Below are 9,230 nucleotides of genomic sequence, written 5' to 3' on the forward strand. Positions count from 1 at the left end.
GCTGCAGCATGACCTCGTGGCTCCTAAACTCGATCCCCCTACTAATAAAAGCTAACACACCATATACCTTCTTAACAGCTCTATTAACCTGGGTGGCAACCTTCAGGGATTTATGTACCTGGACACCAAGATCTCTCTGTTCATCTACACTACCAAGAATCTTCCCATTAGCCCAGTATTCTGCAATCCTGTTACTCCTTCCGAAGTGAATCACCTCACACTTTTCCGCATTAAACTCCATTTGCCATCTCTCAGCCCAGCTCTGCAGCCTATCTATGTCCCTCTGTAACCTACAACATCCTTCGGCACTATCCACAACTCCACCGACCTTCGTGTCATCCGCAAATTTACTAACCCACCCTTCTACACCCTCATCCAGGTCATTTATAAAAATGACAAACAGCAGTGGCCCCAAAACAGATCCTTGCGGTACACCACTAGAAACTATACTCCAGGATGAACATTTACCATCAACCACCACCCTCTGTCTTCTTTCAGCTAGCCAATTTCTGATCCAAAGCACTAATTCACCTTCAATCCCATACTTCTGTATTTTCTGCAATAGCCTACCGTGGGGAACTTTATCAAACGCCTTACTGAAATCCATATAGACCACATCCACGGCTTTACCCTCATCCACCTGTTTGGTCACCTTGTCAAAAAACTCAATAAGGTTTGTGAGGCACGACCTACCCGTCACAAAACCGTGCTGACTATCTCTAATGAACTTATTCTTTTCAAGATGATTATAAATCCTATCTCTTATAACCTTTTCCAACATTTTACCCACAACCGAAGTAAGGCTCACAGGTCTATAATTACCAGGGCTGTCTCTACTCCCCTTCTTGAACAAGGGGACAATATTTGCTATCCTCCAGTCTTCCGGCACTATTCCTGTCGACAATGACGACATAAAAATCAAGGACAAAGTCTCTGCAATCTCCTCCCTGGCTTCCCAGAGAATCCTAGGATAAATCCCATCTGGCCCAGGGGACTTAACTATTTTCACACTTTCCAAAATTGCTAACACCTCCTCCTTGTGAACCTCAATCCCATCTAGCCTAGTAGTCTGTATCTCAGTATTCTCCTCGACAACATTTTCTTTCTCCACTGTAAATACTGACGAAAAATATTCATTTAACACTTCCCCTATCTCCTCCGATTTCACACACAACTTCCCATTACTATCCTTGATTGGCCCTAACCTATCTCTAGTCATTCTTTTATTCCTGATATACCTATAGAAAGCCTTAGGGTTTCTTTGATCCTATCCGCCAATGACTTCTCGTGTCGTCTCCTTGCTCTTCTTAGCTCTCCCTTTAGATCCTTCCTGGCTAGCTTGTAACTCTCAAGCGCCCTAACTGAGCCTTCACATCTCATCCTAACATAAGCCTTCTTCTTCCTCTTGACAAGCTCTTCAACTTCTTTAGTAAACCACGGCTCCCTCGCTCGACAACTTCCTCCCTGCCTGACAGATACATACTTATCAAGGACACGCAGTAGCTGCTCCTTGAATAAGCTCCACATTTCGATTGTGCCCATCCCCTGCAGTTTCCTTCCCCATCCTACGCATCCTAAATCTTGCCTAATCGCCTGGTCTTAATATAACAAGATTGAATAGAGTATGAGTCACCAATAATTTGCAAGACACTTATTTGAGAAATGTGTTATGGCTTGATCAAGTGGCATAGTAGTTAATACACGGCCCATTGAGAATCCTAAGGGTTCCAAGACATAAATCTCAGTCATATGTGTCACTACCACAAGAGTCTCTCTTTTGTAATGTGTTGCACTTAACTCTTTGTACATCAAGGAAGAGAAACTAGGGTGATTTCTTCTGCTGGACACATGGGAAGTTCTTATTCCCTGGGATCAAGGAAGAAGAAAAAGAGTGAACAGCCATGCTGCTGAGTCCCTGCCCTATTTGCTTTACCTAGATATTTCCTGAGGTCCATCAAGAGGTAAGGGGCATGGAGCACTGGTGCCTACTGCAAGCAAACAAATGGAACAGGAACGGATGAAATGGCATCTCCTGCCTTGTTTTCCAGTCTAAATGCTGAGCTGGCACTCATTGGAAAGGAAGTCCAGAAGCATAGGAATTGTACCCGATCCAGCTCAGATTGGAAGATTTGAGAAGGAGTGACAGCAAAGCCATGGAGAATTGGAAACTGGTATCTATGTTTTGCCAGTTGCTAGCTCTTGTGATTTTTCTGGTATCTGGGCTAACAAGGAATCAATTATTTCTCTAGGACCAAAATATGCTTCCTGATCACAAAGTTGATCAGCAAGATAGCTCTTATCAATGCCACAAGCTACGATAATTTGGTAATGCCTACAGGTTACGTGCCTGCTCTCTGAAAGGAAGGGAGTTGTACTAATATGAAGGACATAAATTAATTTAGAGAAAAAGCAAATGAGAAAACAATGGCGGTGAAATTCTTAGCAATCAAGATATATATTTATGATATCTGGAATATTTTCAACTTTCAATAATATTATTCTAATATTCCTAGGATGGTTTCAGTGTTTTACAATTTTTTTTTCTCTTTATAATTATAATCAGGAAACTATAGACCAGTTAGCTTAACATCTGTCATTGGGAAAATGCTAGGGTGCGTTATTAAGGAAGAAATAGCAGGATATTTAGAAAAACATAATGGAATCAAACAGAGTCAACATGGTTTTATGAAAGGGAAATCATGTTTGACAAATTTGTTAGAGTTCTTTGAGGATATAATAAGCAGAGTGGATAAAGGGGAACCAGTAGATGTAGTGTATTCGGATTTTCAGCAGGCGCTCGATAAGGTGCCACATAAAAGGTTATTACACAAAATAGGAGCTCAAGGTATTGGGGGTAATGTGTTGGCGCAGATTGAAGATTGGTTAACACACAGAAGGCAGAGAGTTGGGATCAATGGGTCTTTTTCAGGTTGGAAAGCCATAACTAGTGGGGTGCCACAAGGATCGGTCCTAGGGCCTCAACTATTTACTGTCTATATTATTGATTTGGAGGAGGGGCAGAGTGTAGAGTATCGAAATTTGCTGATGATACAAAAATAGGTGGAAAGGCATATTGTGATGAGGACACAAAGAATCTGCAAAGAGAGATAGATAGGTTAAGTGAGTGAGCAAAAACTTGGCAGATGGTGTTCAATGTGGGAAAGCGAGAGATAATCCACTTTGGTAGGAAGAGTAAAAAGGCAGATTATTATTTAGATGGAGAAAGACTACAGAATACTGCAGTACAGAGGGATCTGGGTGTTCTTGTGCAGGAAACACAAGAAGTTAGCATGCAGGTGCAACAGGTAATTAAGAAGGCAAATGGAATTTTGGCCTTTATTGCTAGGGGGTTAGAGTTTAAAAATAGGAAAATCTTGTTACAACTGTACAGGGTGTTGGTGAGGCCACACCTGGAGTACTGCGTACAATTTTGGTCCCTGTATTTAAGGAAGGATATACTAGCATTGGAGGCAGTTCAGAAAAGTTCACTAGGCTGATTCCTGGGATGAAGGGGTTGTCTTATCAAGAATGACTAAACATGTTAGGCCTTTATTCATTGGAGTTTAGGAGAATGAGAGGTGATCTGATTGAAACATATAAGACTTTAAGGGGGCTTCCACTGGTGGGGGAATCTCGAACTAGGGGACATAGTTACAGAATAAGGGGGCACACATTTAAGACTGAGAGACGAAGGAATTTCTTCTCTCAGAGGGTGGTGAATCTCTGGAATTCTCTACCTCAGAGAGTTGTGGAGGCTAGGTCGCTAAATGTGTTTAAGGAGGAGGTAGACAGATTTTTGAAATCTTGGGGAGTTGAGGGATATGTGGAGCAGGCCTGAAAGAGGAGTTGAGGCCTGGGACAGATCAGCCATGATCTTATTGAATGGCAGGGCAGGCTTGAGGGGCTGAATGCTCCTATTTCTTATGTTCTTCTTATAATTTCCCTGAAGCAAAAGAACAGTACAATACTCCACAACACAATCTGGTCCCTCTGTAACAAAAACATTTCCCTACCCTCTCTGCCAATAAGCAGAAAAGGCCAGTGTTAAAGATAGATTTTCCTCATCTCCTCACTGAGTGTTCTGATAATAAACACCATCGTCCAAAAAGCTGAAGCAATAAATGAGGAAAATAATACCATGATGGAAGCTAGCATGAGTCCACAAACATTCACTCCCTCCTCCCTACACCACTGATGCACAGTGGCAGCAATGTATACCATATACAAGATGCATTGCAGCAAAGCACCAAGGCTCCTTAGACAGCATTTTCCAAACCCATGACCTCTACCACCTAGGAGGACAAGGGCAGCAGATGCATGGGAACACCACCACCTGCAAGTTCCTCTCCAAGCCTCATACCATCCTGACTTGGAACAATATTGCCATTCCTTCACTGTTGCTGGGTCAAAATCCTGGAACTCCCTTCCTAACAGCACTGTGGGTGTACCTACCCCAATGGACTGCAGCGGTTCAAGAAGGCAGCTCACCACCACCTTCTCATGGGCAATTAGGGATGGGCAATAAATGCTGTCCTAGCCAGCAACACCCACATCCCATGAACAAATAAAAATTCAATGTTGAGTCTGGAAGTCTGTAAAGTGCCAGTCAAAAGGCGAGAAGGAAACAGTTTCATGGTTGTAACATGGCTTCAGGTAGCTACTTAATATTTTCAATTTACCAAGGCCACAATCTTTGTTTCATGTCTGCTGGTTAAATACTGCATTTCCTTGGCAGTTAGTGTTGTCCACACGAACATCTGGGGTCTTGTGCCAAAATTGGAGAGCTGTCCTACGGACTAGTCAAGCAGCAACTTGACATAGTCATGCTCATAGAATCATACCGACAGACAATGTCCCAGACACAACCATCACCATCCTGGGTATGTCCTGTCCCACTGTCAAAACAGACCCACCAGAAGTGGCAGCACAGTGGTATACAGTCGGGGGGTCGGTGGGGGGGGGGTTGCCCTGGGAGTCCTCAAAATTGACTCCAGACCCCATGAAGTCTCGTGGCATCAGGTCAAACATGGGCAAGGAAACCTCCCGCTGATGACTACCTACTGCCCCCCCCCCTCCCTCCTTGGCTGATGAATCAGTGCTTCTCCATGTTGAACATCAATTGGAAGAAGCACTAAGGGTAGCAAGGGCACAGAACGTACTCTGGGTGGGTGACTTCAATGTCCATCACCAAGAGTGGTTCGGTAGCACCACTACTGACCGAGCTGGCCGGGTCCTAAAGGACAGCTGATAGACTGTGTCTGCGGCAGGTGATGAGGGAACCAACAAGAGGGAAAAGCCTACTTGACGTCGTCCTCCCAACCTATCTGTCGCAGATGCATCTGTCCAAGACAGCATTGGTAGGAGTGACCATCGCACAGTTCTCATGGAGATGAAGTCCTGTCTTCACATTGAGGATACCCATCATCACGTTGTATGGCACTACCACCGTGCTAAATGGGATAGATTTTGAACAGATATAGCAACTCAAAACTGGGCATCCATGAGGCGCTGTGGGCCATCAGCTGCAGCAGAATTGTATTGAAACACAATCTGTAACCTCATTGCCCAGTGTATCTCGCACTCTACCATTACCATCAAGCCGGGGGACCACGCCTAGTTCAATGAAGAGTGCAGGAGGGCATGCCAGGAGCAAAACCAGGCATATCTAACAAGGAGGGGACAGCCTGGTGACACTACAACACAGGATTACCTGCATGTCAAACAGTGGAAGCAGCATGCAATAGACAGAGCTGAGCGATCCCACATCCATCGGATCAGATCTAAGCTCTGCAATCCTGCCACATCCAGCCGGGAATGGTGCTGGACAATTAAACAACAACAGGAGTTTCCATAAATATCCCCATCCTCAATGATGGGAGAGCCCAGCACATCAGTGCAAAAGGGAAGGCTGAAGCATTTGCATCCACCTTTCGCCAAAAGTGCCAAGTTGATGATTCATCTCGGCCTCCTCCTGCGGACTCTAGGATCACAATCTGATTCACCATGTGATATCAAGAAATGGCTGAAAGCACTGGATACTACAAAGGCTATGGGCCCCGACAATATTCCATAGTATTGAAGATCTGTGCTCCAGAACTTGCCGCACCCCTAGCCAAGCTGTTCCAGTTCAGCTACAACACTGACATCTACCCGGCAATGTGGAAAATTGCCCAAGTATGCCCTGTGCACAAAAAGCAGGACAAATCCAGCCCAGCCAATCACTGCCCTATCAGTCTTCTCTTGATCATCAGCAAAATGACGGAAGGGGTCATCAACAGTGCTATCAAGCTGCACTTGCTCCACAATAACCTGCTCACTGGCGCTCAGTTTGGGTTCTGCCAGGGTCACTCAGCTCATGACCTCATTTCAGCCTTTGTCCAAACAGCGACAACAGAGCTGATCTCAAGAGGTGAGGTGAGAGTGATTGCCCTTGACATCAAAGCAACTTTTGACTGAGCATGGCATCAAGGAACCCGAGCAAAACTGGAGTCAATGGGAATCAGGGGGAAAACTCTCAGCTGGTTGGAGTTATACCTAGCACAAAGGAAGATGATTGTGGTTGTTGGAGGTCAATTATCTCAGTCCCAGGACATCACTGCAGGAGTTCCTTAGGGTACTTTCCTAGGCCCAACCATCTTCAGCTTCTTCATCAATGACCTTCCCTCCATCATAAGGTCAGAAGTGGGTATGTTTGCTAATGATTGCAAATTGTTCAGCACCATTCGTAACTCCTCAGATACTGAAGCAGCCCGTGTCCAGATGCAGCAAGATCTGGACAACATCCAGGCTTGGGCTGATAAGTGGCAAGTAACAGGTGCGCCACACAAGTGCCAGGCGATGACCATCTCAAAGAAGAGAGAATCTAACCATCTGCCCTTGATGTTCAATGGCATTACCATAGCTGAATCCCCCACTATCAACATCCTGGGGGTTAACATTGACCAGAAACTGAACTGGAGCAGCCACATAAATACTGTGGCTACAAGAGCATGTCAGAGGCTAGGAATTCTGCAATGAGTAACTCACCTCCTGTCTCCCCAAAGCCTGTCTACTATCTACAAGGCACAAGTCAGGAGTGTGATAGAATACTCTCCACTCACCTGGATGGTTGCAACGCCAACAACACTCAAGAAGCTCAACACTATCCAGGACAAAGCAGCTCCCTTGATTGGTACCCCATCCACCACCTTCAACATTCACTCCCTTCAGCACCAACGCACAGTGGCAGCAGTGTGTACCATCTACAAGATGCACTGCAGAAACTCACCAAGGCTCCTTCAATAGCACCTTCCAGACCCGCGACCTCTACCACCTAGAAGAACAAGGGCAGCAGATGAATGGCAAGAATGGCAGGTTCCCCTCCAAGCCACACACAGTCCTGACTTGGAATTATATTGTTGTTCCTTCACTGTCGCTGGGTCAAAATTCTGGACTCCCTTCCTAACAGCAGTGTGGGTGTACCTACCAAGGACTGCAGTGGTTCAAGAAGGCAGCTCACCAGCACCTTCTCAAGGGCAATGAGGAATGGGCAATAAATGCTGGCCTAGCCAGTGACACCCACATCCCATGAACAAATATAAGAACAGTTAACCCCTTATAAGCTGAAGAAAAGGAGAAGGTGTCCATTATGAGGCCCTTTCCATTTAACTGTTCATTCCTTAAATGGCAGTCCCTGGGTTAGTTGAGGAGGGAGGGAGGTAGGGAAATCAGCATCAGGGGCAAGTAAGTTTTTGCAGTGGACATTCCTGCTGTGGGGAGTGAAGAAACATTCACTAGCAGCACTGGCAAAGATGGGAATCTGGTAACAGGCCTCCTCATTCCATTTCTCTCCATGTTGGACCGCCTTACTCCCCAACCCTAGAGGAACATCCAGCCTTTATTCCCTATTTCAAAGCATCTCAAATATTGTCATCTCATTCTAGAAAAACATCCAAGTGCTAACAAATAATCCTGAGGCCTTGTTTGACAGAGTCCACTCCCATTTTATCTTTAATTCAAAACTCCACACTATATAGCGTAATCTGAGAGCCCAGGCTCACATGGAATTTGATAATGCCATGGGTCTGGTTCCTAGTCTTCATTTTTTAATAACTATCAGTGAACACAAGTTCAGAGATATGTACATTAGCCTATAAATACTGGTCTATTCAGGGTGCAGAATCATTGTTAGTTGAGCTGTAGTGTGGTGGGGTTAGGGGGCGCGGGCAGGGTGGAAGGGTGGTGGGGATATAATTTCTGGTGGATTCAATTTCTATTCCTTCCTAGCCATGCTGACACATTGCCCTGCAAATCTCACTGGTTGTGTCCAGTGTACAGCACGAAGCAGGCGACAAATGTGTCCCTGCATGCTACATCCCAGTTGCAATCAATCTGAGACAGACCAAATGCCAGGAACAACAGATAGACCAGCAGGAAAAACATTTTAGTAGGGAGACTAGGCGAGACTGGCCTTAGTCTCCTGGAGAACAGCATGATTCTGCACTGAAATCTAATTTCAACATTGAACCAGATACCCAGCAGAGCCATCAACCCCTAATGTTCAAACAGCTCTTTCACCTAGATTTGGGATGGGGCTAGGACAAATACAAGGTCTGCACTGAGTGCTGCTGGAGTGCACAAAGTATGAAGAAGGGAGTTTGGAAAGTGAGGGGAACTATAAATAAATAAACTATAAACAAATAAGAAAAATCAATTTAATTTAATTGAGAGAGAGAATGGGAGAGTTCACCAGGAATCAGTGAGAGGGGAGCAGGGCTAGCTGTTGCTGCCACCAGTCTGCTAGCATTCAGAAATAAAAATCAAGGTGTGACATCAGAGGAAAGCAGGTAGGTGATTGGCTGGGTGAGACATCGGAGCTACAAACAGTGCGAGAGGGGAGAGAGAGCGACGAGGCACAGGAAGCTAGTCGGTGAGTATCTGGTAGGTATTTTCTTACTTTCTTATTTTCTTTTTTCTGCTGATTGTTATTTTTTCTTTAACATTTAAGTTTATCTACTAAGTAGAAGCTAAAATACCAGTAGTCTGTAGGTGGCTACTCGTTGTTCACTCTGTTTCTAACCATTTTATTGTGTTTATTTAACTTCCAATTTTTGTGCAGTAAATAAATAATACAATGGCAGGGCTGCTCACATCTGTCAAATGCACATCCTGTGCCATGTGGGGGCTCCAGGATCCTACCCATGACCTGGACAACTACATATGCAGAAAGTGCCAGCAAATGCAAACACTCA

This window comes from Heterodontus francisci, chromosome 4 (genome assembly GCF_036365525.1).
Source record: "Heterodontus francisci isolate sHetFra1 chromosome 4, sHetFra1.hap1, whole genome shotgun sequence".
NCBI classification, from domain to species: domain Eukaryota; kingdom Metazoa; phylum Chordata; class Chondrichthyes; order Heterodontiformes; family Heterodontidae; genus Heterodontus; species Heterodontus francisci.